Source organism: Miscanthus floridulus, chromosome 2, assembly GCF_019320115.1.
Source record: "Miscanthus floridulus cultivar M001 chromosome 2, ASM1932011v1, whole genome shotgun sequence".
NCBI lineage: Eukaryota > Viridiplantae > Streptophyta > Magnoliopsida > Poales > Poaceae > Miscanthus > Miscanthus floridulus.
In genome coordinates, this window is record NC_089581.1 from 18798840 (window position 1) to 18811093 (window position 12254).

General features: G+C 44.3%; 1 pseudogene; it reads right to left on the reverse strand.

Annotated features, from left to right (window-relative positions):
- Window positions 1–5165: 5165 nt before the first annotated feature.
- LOC136538089 (WD repeat-containing protein PCN-like) lies at window positions 5166–10830 on the reverse strand (annotated as a pseudogene).
- Window positions 10831–12254: the final 1424 nt, after the last annotated feature.

A 12254-nucleotide genomic window follows, 5' to 3' on the forward strand; every position in this document is an offset into this window, starting at 1 on the left:
AGACAAATGGAACTGCAGCAATGCTGATGTTTAGGCATCCTTTGTTTAATTTCTTTGCATGAGTGTTCAAATGTTTCAATTGATGTGTGTTTGCTTGTTCGAATCCGTTTCATGTACCGTGAGCGTTTGGCATGAACTCTTTGTTCTTTGTGTACTGCATCATAATAAACTTCTGCCCGGTTTCCTTATTTTATGTCATTTATTTAGTCATATTTGCGTAAAAAGGCAACAACAGAGGATTGTTCATTTGTTCCTTCTCAAGGGTTATGCTATTTTCTTGACCTGTATGTTTTTTCTTAATCTATTTCATATTTATCATCATTGATATTCGTCCATGTAAGCTTGCCATTATTGTACTTGACAACAGGTGAAGAAGCCTGAGAAGGTTGGCAAGACTACATTTGACTATCTAGTGAGTTGGAAGGCTGTCAGGTATTGAACTGTAAATCTCTAATCAAGTCTTGCTTTCGATTAATTTGTCATCTGCTCTTTGTCTTGGGACAGATTGGGCAAGTGGAATATATGCACATCAGTTTTCAGATGAGGAAGCTGAAAAGATTTCTAGTTTTCTTGAAAGGGCTTATATACGGCTAAATTCTTGGTTTAAGTGGTTCAACAGTACACAATCAGGTGAGCTTTCTTTTCCCACTTTCATTTTCTGTACTCATATTGACTAGTGTGGGAGTTTAATGCTGTTGCCATGATTATTTCCTGAAACACACAAACACGATAAACCTAAGCTGTTATATGGTGTACTGAGATGATAGTTGAAAGCCTAACAAGAGGCACTAGCTCAGTCTGTTATATTTCTCTCGGCGTTCCTTCAAACTCTTGCTCAGTGAACCAACCCTCAGTTCATGCACTACCCAATTTTGAAATTCTATGCACTACCCAATTCTGAGTGGAAAATGTTTCTCCTGGTAGTAATTGTAAGATCTTAATAACATTATAAGAGGCATTATGTACTCTGCATTGATTACCCTTTATGATGTCAGGCTTTTCCATTTGTCTAGTTTGCTAATTTTTCTTTTTTTTGGCAATATTTATAACACATAAAAAATCTGTAGATGTTGCTATGGTCAGTGGATCTTTTCCTATGTAGTATCACCTTTTTTTATACTTAGTTGATGGCAATCTGAATGTTCGCCGAGAATATTATGGAGTATCTTCTTGTCAGTGTACAATATAATCGGTGAGAGTTAGTTGGCCTCTTATTTTTGGGCAAATTGGTTTGCCCATGATATACACTACACGGCACATCAAGATAGGGGTTTTCCATGTGCCATTAACACTCTGAATTAATAAAGTTACCCCTCTAAGTTTTGTTGTCAGCAAGCTATGCTCCTTCCTCTCTTGCTGATAGTTTCAGATTATTCTGCTCTTTTGGTATTCTTTCCTTTTCAGCCTCTAATGCTGATTTGATCCTTTCCAGCTCCAATTTGTATGCCTCCAATTGCTCTCTTTCAATGCTTCAGTTCCTGTTTTGTAGAATGAGCAGCACTGAACATTCTGACGAACAGTCCAGCGAGAGCACAACTTCCAGTGATGGCCCCAAGAAGAAACTCAAGGCAAACATAGTCAAGTTGGCGGGTCTTGGAGCTGCGCTTGTTGCTGTGGCTTGTTCCAGGCAAAGTCCTGTGCCGAATCCTCAGTGCCCATTCGAAGAATTGACCGGGCGACAATGGGTGGAAGCAAATTTGCATAATGAGCGTAATTGCTTCGACAACTTTCGGATGTATCCTCACTCTTTCATGAAGTTGCACAATGAGTTGGTGTAGTATCATGGGCTGGGTAGTTCACAAGACATGGAGTCGTATGAGTCACTAGCTATGTTCCTGTGGGTGTGTGCGACAAAGCAGGCAACTAGACAGATAACCCAAAGATTTAGGAGGGGTATGGGCACAGTTAGTCAGAAGATGGGTGAGGTTACAGACGTCATGTACTCCTTTGCCCAGACGGTTGTTGCGGTAAAGGATCCGGAGTATAGAAAAATCCATCCTAGGTTCGACGAATTCAGACCCTACTTTGATGGGTGCATAGGGGCTTTGGATGGAACACACATCAAAGTGCAAGTTAGTCGCAAGTCACGGTTGGACTTCATGAATAGAAAAGGAGATGTTACCATGAATGTGTTAGGGATAGTGGACATGGACGGGCTTTTTCACATTTGTTGGTGCGGGATCGGCGGGGTCTTCTCATGACATGTCGGTTATACCGTATTATATGGGGCGACCAGATTACCCGCATCCCCCAGCAGGTAATATTGCATTATCGTTGACTACGTTGTCAATTTGTAAGAGTACCTTTGTGAGTAATCGGTGAAATGACTTGATGAATTACATGAAGATACTACCTGGTGGACTCTGGATACGCCGTGCGCACAGGATATTTGGGGCCATATCGGAATACAAGATACCATCTGGATGACTTCAGAGCCAGAGAGGCGGATGGATATATGGAGAAATTCAACTACCAGCATTCAAGGCTTCGCAATGTTGTGGAACAGTCGTTTGGGAAGTTGAAAGCTCGTTGGCACATTCTGTCCGAAGTCCCAAATTATGTGAGACCTAAGCAAGTGAAGGTGGTGATTGCATGTTTTGCTCTACACAATTTTGTGGAGGGCGAAAACGGACGAAGGGCTGCGGCGAGGAATATTCATAGGGGTGTAGATTACAACCTCTCAACATGGGCGGCATCTGTTGAAAGTGAAGACATGTCAGAAGTGCAAGATTGGATCGCCATGGGACTATGGGCTATGTAGTGAACAGGTATGGAAACAAAGGCTGTTGTGTGGTTGCTGCAATTTAGACATGCTGTATGTGAACTAACAATGCCATTTGCAGGACACAAGGAGCTGGATCGAGGAGGCAGGCAGCAGTGACCACCAGTTCCGGCCACCAGTAGTGCGATGGATCTGCAGCTGCTTTGCAATTGGATGCTTCCTTGGTTTGTTTTATTTGAATTCGTGTCTGTTGATTTGTTTGAACTGGTGTCTGTTCGTTTCCTTTCCATTGTTGTAATGTGGCCTGTTTCACGAACTATGTGAGCTGTGTTGTCATGAATTCAAATAAAACTGTGTTGTCATGTAAATGTGTTCCTCCGGTATGTAGACTCATTTTAAATTTTGCAGGTTGCTTGTTTGCTTGTCCGGTATGATGGCAAATGCAGCGGCAACAACGGGAATGGCAATGCCGGCCATTTGGAGGATGTCACCGGCATCCAAGGTCCACTCCTTGACCCTGACAAGTTCTTGCCTCTTGCATTGCAGCATTTGTGAGGTGTTGGCAGGGTTGTGAGTTTTGAATCCATGCTTTCTTGACTGTAGATAAGAAGGTGAGCAGTACTAACAGCCTTGCAATGAGTGCTCCTGCTGCTGCCTCTGCAACTGATGCAGAAAGCAAGCACGAGGAACAGCAGGAAGAGGGTGGATATGGCATCCCCAAGCAGGCAGTCAAACCTGGGGAAGAGGAGAAGGTGGAATCTGGTCCTGTGACAGCTACACCCAATGCTGTTTGTGGCTTCCAAGAAAGGTAAGATTGTTGTTGTGGAGTAAAATATTTAAATGGGCACAACTAAGGTCACAGGCTATTTCTTTCTTTTTGGGGAAAGGGATGGGAAAAAAAGGCAGCATGGAACAAAGCAGAGTTTCTTTGGGCATGTTTGTGGCTCATAAACATATCGATAGGCAAGCCACAGCTTTCTTAGCAAGGTCACGGTTTCTGTTTCTTGCTTAGATGAATGCTTCTGCTACGCTCTTGCCACACCTGGACTAAAAAAACTGCATGGCAGGAGTATAGAACAAATTGCTGCTTTAACTTATGCTGTTATGCAAGGTTATATAGTTTGACAAAGAGGGGTGCCAATCTGTGATAGGAAACAAGCATGCCTTTTGTCTATGTGCTCGGTTTATTCGCTGGCATAATATGCCTGTGAAAGCAATTGTAAAAGGAGGTGGGGTGTGTAGGCTGCGCTGATCATAGATGGTCTTGATTGAAAGTAACAAAAGGGAAAAAGAAATGCACTGTCAAAGGGTGTAGGGGAAAGGAGAAAAGATACTTACGACCACAAACTAATGGCTATTGTTAAGCAGTATCTTGGTGCAAGTTGTCCCATTTTGTTTTGGATTTGGTCTTGATCTTTTCCATCCAGGATTGATATGTTTCTTGCTCGTTTGAATTGTAGTGGCGTGGTGGAGCTCCACGTTTGCCTGACAGCCCCTTTGCATCCCCCACCAAGGCCTCCTTTGATACTATTACTACTGCGATACAGTACTCAATCAAGATGATACAGTATAAAACGATTCTACAGTGCGATCAGAGCACTGTGACTCGTGTTGGAAATGGATGGCATGAGTTGTTTGTTGTGTCTGTAATCAACTTGTTGTACAAATGAACTTTTCCATGACTTGTAAATTGATTGGATTAGTTACTGGTGCATTTTTTTTAATTCAAATTCCTGGAACACCATCCTGTTGGCGCCCTTTTTTGAATTCTAGCGCAGCACTGTAGCTGGTCGGCTGCTGGCGGCTGGTTCCAGCTGATCCTGTTACTGTAGCAGTAGTAGCAGACTAGCAGTCCAGCCGACTTCAGCCAAACCTGGAGCAGCCGAACGGGTTGTTAGCTTTTGCGATATGAGTGGGCTGGCAGCCGGCTATATTATTAACATTAGCTTTTGCAATATGAATGGCAGCCGGCTGTATTATTAGTTTTGCTCTTAGTACGTGTTTAGATGCCATCCCTGTCTAGGCTTGCTGCCAGGCAAGCGATTGCAGCCCAACGCGTGGGACGCTGGAGCTGCCTGGGAGGCAGCATCCAAACACGTCCGCCGTAGAGGTGGACGGCGAGGTGAGCTCGTCCGTCTTCGAGAATTTAAGGTGCTCCGGCAGCCAGCTGACTATATGGCGCAGAAACCATAGGAAGAATTTATTTGCATGCTCGAAGAAATCCCTGCCTGCTGCTACTACACATATGTGCCGTTTATATTTGAGAAATTTGGGCATTTCAATGTCATTCGGTCACTCGAAAGAACAAAAAGGCGTTTTTTTTACAAGATAACAGAAAGGCATCAAGCATGCTGTTCAGGGTGAAAGTAAGAGATCATCTGACCAAAGCAGCACGGTTGCACGCTGAAAAGAAAGTTCTAGGGGGAAGCACTAGATTCTCAAATTTATCACCTAGGCCGACGCAACAGTTCCACCGTTCAATGGGGCTTATATACAGACAAGACAACACGCTACACTGAGGCGAACAGCAGATATCAACTCAACAATAACAGAAGTGATTATACAGTTTACATGTGACAAAATTTTGCGCAGTGACAAGGTATGACAAACTGGCGTAGGGAGTCCACTACATTACTCGAGAACAAAAGAACAACACACTATTGCCACAATCCCCGATTCTAAAGCTTAGGTGCAGCTGCCACTTTGTGCTGCAAAATCTTGGAGCCCTTTCAACCGGTACCATGCTTGAGGACGGATGCCTGGCATTACTTGAGCAAAAGCAAAAACAATGGTCTGCATGTCACGAGCGCCAAAGGTTGATGTTAGCTAGAATCATGTGCCATATATATGTCTGTGAACCGGTGCACTGAAACCTTCAACGACATCCATCCATCGCTTCTCTACTATTAGAATTGAACTGTCCAGTAGGTGTCCAACAAAGAGCACTGGTTCTTTAAACGCAAAGAAGTTGAAGTTATTCCTTTTCTCTTGTTTAGACTCTTCATCATGGGCCTTACGCTTCTGCCTTGTTTTTGTACTCTTTTTGGCATCTGACTTCTCAGCTGGTCCAGCTGGTCCATTTAGGCAAGTCAACATCCTCAACGACTGGCAATCCAAAATCAATGTAGCACATAGCCCTGAAAAGTAATGGGTTTAACATTTAGGGAACATAGTGTACAACAGATCTCACGACTTCTTTAAACACACAAATCAGATACAGATACAGATTATCTTCCGGAGACAAGTTAATTTATAGGGGAATGTGTTGCTGTTGGGCTGGCCTTTTGGCATTATGGGTTGGAAGTGTAGTGGCTGTGCTTTGCATGTAAACCCCTGGGTGCTTTGGTGCATTAGTGTTTTATCTCTGTACTGCTGGTATGCCCACACTGGAACTGTGTAACATCATTGCTAAGTAATGAAATTCAGGGTGTTCCCTCCGTGCAAAAAAGAAAAAGATGATCTTCCACAGTAGGAAGCCCAGGCTAGGTATAGGGAGCCCAGAAGGGCCAGCATCATGATATTTAAGTTAGCAGAAACAAATATTTCAGATATTTACCTGGTACTGTATACAACAACTGACGATGAGCTTTGCGGAGGAAATGATAGGCCAATGACCTCAGCAGGAAATTCCTGGAAACTTCTGGGCAACTGGTGCGTATATCGCTTGGACCATTCACCTAGTTGTTTTGCTTCCACATCAAATACATAAACCTCGTTTTTAGATGTAGTTACTACAAGTGTGTTGTTCTTGGGGCAAAAACCACCAGATGTAACAGAACCACCGTTCATTCGGGATATGAACCAGTGTTGCCTGCAAATATAGGGGGGAAATTTGTGATGACAGACTATCAGACATATGGCGTTTACATCTACTGCAGATAACAAAAAAAGGGTGTATGCAACACAAGTGGGAAAGTACCAAATTGGCGCATACCTTTGCACCTCAAGGTTAAATACATAAATATCCCCATAGCAGTTAACTGCAGCCAGCCATTGCCCATCTGCACTTAGGAACATCTTTGTTGCAGGTGATTCTCTTGAGATTTTTGCTCCATCTGCCTTTCTTGTAGGGTGAAATACATTTGAAATTTCTCTTGTTGCAATGTCAATGATCTGAATGATGCAGAAGAAATATGGAGTATGAAGTGCTAACAATAATAAGATGCAGAAGGAAGACAACTTAAAAAAAAAGCAATCATCTTGGCATGGTTACTTGCCTCCTCATGATCTTATAATATGACTAAACCACAATGCAAACCAATATCCAGCCAAACACCTGGTAACTTAAATACAAGTACTTTTAATCATGTAACTAACAGACATTGGCCTACTAGTAGGTAGGATCACAAGGATAGTTTTATGTCTCAGTAGCTACATGTGCTGAACTGCTGATTTCAAATGTAAAGACATGTAACATTTCTAAATTGAAATTGAATATATGGACACCCTGGCATGTCCCACTTCCTCTAGCACGTACACTACACATGTTCACATCAATGTTTTCAAGTTGTCCAGTCGAATCTAGTCGCCATGGGACCGACTAGGACGATTAATCGCGATTAATCGGACGACTTGTACAAGTCGACGGTACCCCTAATCAGTCAGCAGGGACCGATTAGGGCGATTAATCACGATTAATCGGACGACTTGAAAACATTGGTTCACATACAAGATCATAAGATAGAAAAGCAAAAAAAAACATGGCAGGTGACTTACGTATATTTTTCCATTACGCCCAGCAAGTATCAAATTGGACGAGTCAACAGTAAACAGCATACTCTGTGAACAGGGCAATCCTTTGGGTAGCTCTAATTTGTCAAGGGTATACTTCTTTCCACCCTTATGCCTTAGTGCAAAGAGGCAGGGTCTCACACCATCTGAATAGGCCAAAAGCGTTCCATTGGCAGATGCAGCACTAGAAATGATTTTTCTGGACCCCTTGCTTTTCAAACGAGCAAGTTGTCGGACTGTAGCATCTCCTCTAGATGATGATGTACTTGGAGTCATCAACTTGTTCTGAACTGTCACAAGTAAAACATCCAACCAGTTTGGAGACTGGACAAGCATTACAGAATCTCCATTGACTGTGCTATCCCTAGCCAACTTTATCAAAGGGCGTTGAGGTGCAGGGCAGAAATTATGAGGTGCAAACTGAGTAAACTCTCTCGCCGAATATGCAAACAGCCTGGTGTCATCACCACCAGATATAAGCATCGGAACACCAAGATGAGCCCATTTGTGATAACTGAATTCATGTTTTTCACGCCGCCGAATCTTCACCGCCTTTTCCTCAGGTAATGTGTCTACAGGACAAAAGAACAGCTAAATCTGTGTAGGCACCAGTACAGGAAGATCAAATAAATGCATGCAACTAAAATATTGGCATACCTTCTCTACAGATAGGTACAGCCATGGTCAATGCCCTTACATCATGAGTGTGAGCTCTCACATATCCCACATAGATCCATTTGTGAACTTGCTCTTTGACCATATTTTTAGTAGCATCAAATTCATCCTTTGACATTTTGTACAAAATTACCTAGATCATCAGCCAGAAAGTACACCAGTTAAACGTGAAGTCATTGAAAAATCAATAAACTAAGGAGTAGAATTTCAAATCAAATTAACTTCAAAACAAAGCAGTGCATAGAAAGGTACAGGTTGCACAAGATTAGTTAATCAACCTAATAGTTGCTTTAGTAATGCTACGAACCTGCCCATCAGACCCTGCAGAAAATACCCGGTTCTCACTGGGCACAGTTGTTAGTGCATTCACGTCGCCTTTATGATAAGAGTGAGCTTGTAGAAGTGTTCCATGGCGGCTATCCCAAAACTGTACGCTCCCGGTACTATCTCCACTAACAATAGTTCCACACCTAGACGGCAGCAACAATAGTGAGCTCTATAAAATAAAGGGGGGCAAAAGGAAGTTCAGAGAAGACAGAAATAGTTACTCTATCTCACCTCAGAAACAATAGTGTCCAGATGCAAAGGTCAGGTGAGCTACCAGCCCCTCCCAATCCAGCAGTAATACGATACATTTCATGGAAAGATGTTGAATCCCAGCATCTGATTAAACTGCCAATAGCAGGAAAAGAAGATACCAAAAATTGAAATCATGAGAATGCCAGCTCACACCACTAGAAATTACTCCCTCTGTCCACGTATAGTAGGAGTAACCGTTTTTTTTTTTGTGTCCACGTAGGGCGCTCGGCTCTTCACTGCGCGTGCGCTGTTCAGCTGTGTTAAGCATTTATCGCTGGGGGCCGAACTCCTCGAACTGCTCGTGTTCCGTTAGACTATACGTTACTCTCCCATGGCGGGAGCTGAGTATGGGCCTGTATGCATCTCTTCCTTGCATGCATCTCTTCCTTGCATAAGCACTGCCAAAATATTTTCCATGCCGCCAGGAGGAAAAAATAGTTTGGCGGGAGAGAAAATTTTACCAAGAAAAAGTAGCGCGTCAGTTAGTGGGGAGTTGATGGCTGCATGGCACGCGCTGCAGTTAGGCGGGAGAAGATTTGCATGCGCGTGCCTAGAAGCCAGAAGGGAATTTGCATGCACGCTCTCCCACATCGTGTGACGGAGAAGCATGAAACACATTATTCGGAGGCGGAAACCGAACAGACTCTCCTAGAAACGCGTAGTAATTAACCTGCTCCTTGGTCTTAGCGTTTTTTGAGTTGCGCCTACCATACATGAACAGAGAGGAGTATGATAAATAATTACAGAAACAAGACAAATGTGAAACAGACTATTTGTATACGTAGTAATGAATATGCAGTAAATAAAATAAGCCTGCTTAGACCAGTAAGGAAATATAAACATACCCATCACTGCTGCCAGAAAATACAAATTTGGCGTTACTACTCCATGTCACGCTCAGAGTCCGCCCTGTAAGGATGCACAAACGTAACTGCTAGAGTTGAATTTATTGCCAAAATAACGGAAAACAGAATTTATACAGGACCTACCACTCACTCCTGGAAGAGACCTATAGTAAGTCAATGCACCTGATTCAGGCACGTTATACAATCGTACAGAACCATCATCACATGCAAGAGCCAGTCGCTGGAAATCATTCACATGATATGAAGATCTTGTGTTGGTAGAACCATCTTCATCCTCAGAGTTGTCACCATCATCAATGTTACTTAAGTCAGAATCACTGGAGTCATTTTGGTTTGGATGGCCATCGACAGCAAACTCTGAGCTATTATTTTCAGTATTTTTAGCATCATCTGAAGGCTCAATGGCCATTTGCCAGATTGGAACTCCAACAGTATCTAGAGCAGTCTACAAAACAGAACAACAAGCTAACTATAATTATATCGGTGAACCTAAAACAAATATTACATTGCAACGAGAAAAGATATGAGGAGACTCATGAAGATCACATGGTGAAACTTAATATAAAATCTGAGTGGCATCCCTAGTGATTCAATACACCCGATAGGTTAAGGCCTATTATTTCACTACCCAAACATACCTACAACCTGCCCATACACCAATTCCCTATACACTATCCCAGCATCCAACAGTTCAGAGTTGCCAATTCCACGAGAAAATCGAATGTAAGCATGCGAAGAGAGACACCTTTTGCTGCAGGTGCAAGAGATCCCATTCGGACACCGACCCATCAACGCTGGACGAGAGCAGCCGACCGGTCGCTCCACCTCCTCTCCGCCCCCACACAAGTGATGTGACCCTCGACTCGGCGTTCCCCTGTATAGTCTGCACCCAAGCAAACCCCCAATCAGGTTAGAGACAATCCTCAGACTGCTCGCAGGACACGGCAGGGCTATGGGGAGGGGAGGTGTGGGGGGGAAGCGTACGAGCTGGTTGTGCCAGCCGACGGAGCCCGGGGAGACGAGCCAGAGCTCCAGTGAGCCGTCTTCACGCGCGGCGGCGACCTGGGAGGCGCAAGGAGAGGCGGCGAGCGCCACAATGGGGGAGGGGGACCACTCGACCGCGCCGCCAGTGCAGCGGTGGACGCGGAGCTTGTCCATGGGCCAGCGCCCCGATGCGGCGGCGCTGGCGATCCTGGTATTCTAGAAGGTACGGGAAGGGCGACCTTGAGGTCGAGGACTTCGCGATGGTGCGGGAGTGTGTGTGGGTGGGGGGGGGGGGGGGGGGGTGCAGACCGCAGGCGGCGCAGGGGGAGAGAGGGAGGCCGAGAGAGGCGGCTCACCGCTCGTTAGGGTTTCGAGGTAGAGGAAGGTCAAGTAGGGCTGGTTGGTTTGGTCGACGACAGCGTGCGTGCGGGCTACGTGACCTGAGAAAGCGGAGGAGGGCCTGTTCGAAGCAACGATTTGGCCCAATGGGCTTGAATGGTTTCAAATGCTTCGTCTAAATCTAAAAAGGATAAATCGATTTAAAAAAGGGATAAATCGATGTAAAAAATGGAAGAGAAACGTGGAGCTTGCTCCCCAGTGCTAATCGATGTATATAAATATTATAATTTGAGACCTTTGTGTACTCCCAAAAGAACATGTCTTGCTTTTCAAAGAAAATTTCCTTAAGTTTGATAGAACATATTCAAAAAATTACTAATATTCATGATGCATAATAAGTATTATTAGATCAGTCGTGGAATATGTATTCATAATAAGATTATTTGGAGATACAGAGGTTGCGAGACATGCATTTTTCTACGGTGGGAGTACTTTCCAAGTGAAACCACCGGAGCATCTTCAACTTGTTATTAGATCAACTCCAGTTATAGTCCTAAATCAGCGCCCTACTCTGCTACTTTTGGGGTGTCATGATTTTCTAAACTCAACTCAAGCAATGGCCCCCAAAATTAGTACCCTCACTTTTCTTACGATATGTGGAACCCATATGTCATTGACATGATGCTTGATGGGGTGGTGTTCGGGGTGCGTCAGATCCAAATGCGGTCGAGATAGGCGTAGCGGCTCTCAATTCGTCTGGGGAGGATAGAGGCGACCGGGGAGGGTGGAGCTTAGGTGAAGGCTGCCGGAAGGAGGGTGTGGCAGCGGTGGATGCGGTCATGAAAGGGCAGAGTTGGGGGTAGAGCTTGGACGGAGGATGCCAGTGAGGGCATGACAATGGTAGAGGTGGTGAGGAAGATGGTTTGGGGTCGGGGAGATTTTAGCTAGTGTGGACAGTGAAGGCAACGCCCTAGGCCAGATTTTCACGATGACGACGCTGGGGGCAGCACATTGCATATAGGGGATGAAATGGGCTAAGTAGTAGGCTTTAATTGTTGCAGAAAATTTAGATTAGCCCGATTCACCCTCTCCCCCCTTTTGGGCATATTGATCCTTTCAATTACAACGGTATGGGTGGCGATACCCAAGGAAGAGGAGGGAAAGGGTGAATCGAGCTAATCTAAAATTTCTGCAACAATTAAAGCCTACTACTCGGCCCATTTCATCCCCTAGTAGGCTTTAATTGTTGCATAAATTTTAGATTAGCCCGATTCACCCTCTTCCCCCCTCTTGGACATATTGATCCTTTCAATTACAACGGTATGGGTGGCGATACCCAAGGAAGAGGAGGTGCCCAA